Source organism: Meleagris gallopavo, chromosome 2 (assembly GCF_000146605.3).
Source record: "Meleagris gallopavo isolate NT-WF06-2002-E0010 breed Aviagen turkey brand Nicholas breeding stock chromosome 2, Turkey_5.1, whole genome shotgun sequence".
In the NCBI taxonomy this organism is placed as follows: Eukaryota; Metazoa; Chordata; class Aves; order Galliformes; family Phasianidae; genus Meleagris; species Meleagris gallopavo.
In genome coordinates, this window is record NC_015012.2 from 109,611,956 (window position 1) to 109,612,869 (window position 914).

Genomic DNA, 914 nt, shown 5'->3' on the forward strand with positions numbered 1-914 from the left:
TTTCCCCCCCCCCCTCCATGCTTGCTATATTTTTGCAAAGGCTTTTGACTTGCATGTAGGCTGATAGGCAATAACTTGACCTGCTGTATCTGAATTGTGTTTAATTTTGAGCCCCAGACTTTGAGAAATCTTTTACATCTGAGGTCTCCATGGGGCCTGTGCATGCAGTGCTGCTTGCTGTGGCCCAGACCATGTCTATAGGATGCTGTGGACACAGTTCTATCCTTTAGTTTTGGTGAAGTTTATCCTTTGTGAGGAATATGCAAAAACTGCACTAAGGTTGCACATTAAGCATATGGAAGTTAATAAATACTGAAATTAAGGTAGATGTAACTATTTGAATCCACCCTATTGGGTTGTTTGCATTTCATCACTCTAATTGAGTTACTCTTTAATGAGCACATACTACTTCCACCTCCAATCTCCACGGGGTTCTTGTCTCACCCAAGATGGATGATACAAGAGGAAAAGTAGCACCAGTGAAAGCATGCCTGGTTACTGTAGTAATTTGTTACAGACATCCTGGAGGCTAATCTTTAAGTTGTGATGTGTGTACAGTTCCATTTAAAACAGTGTGGCTATTCACACCAGACATGCTCACTCCTTATGAATCTGAAGGTTTTTTTTTTAAATAACAAGTGTCATTAGCAAGAACAAAGGTTAATTAGGGTATTTAATACTGCAGTTTAGCAGTATCTCTTCCTCCAGCCAGGCTGCAAATAGGGCGTTTATGCAGTTGAAGAAATACTTTTGTTTTCTCTACTTGTTACGCTTCTGGATATATTCAGTTTTCTCAGAAGGACTGAAATAATGCAGCCCCCTTTTACAATAGCACTTCTTTTCTCAGTGGTAGGCTCTAAGAAAGCATGCAGGCCCTTTCCTTCTAGGATTACTCATTTCCTCTTTTTTTTTTT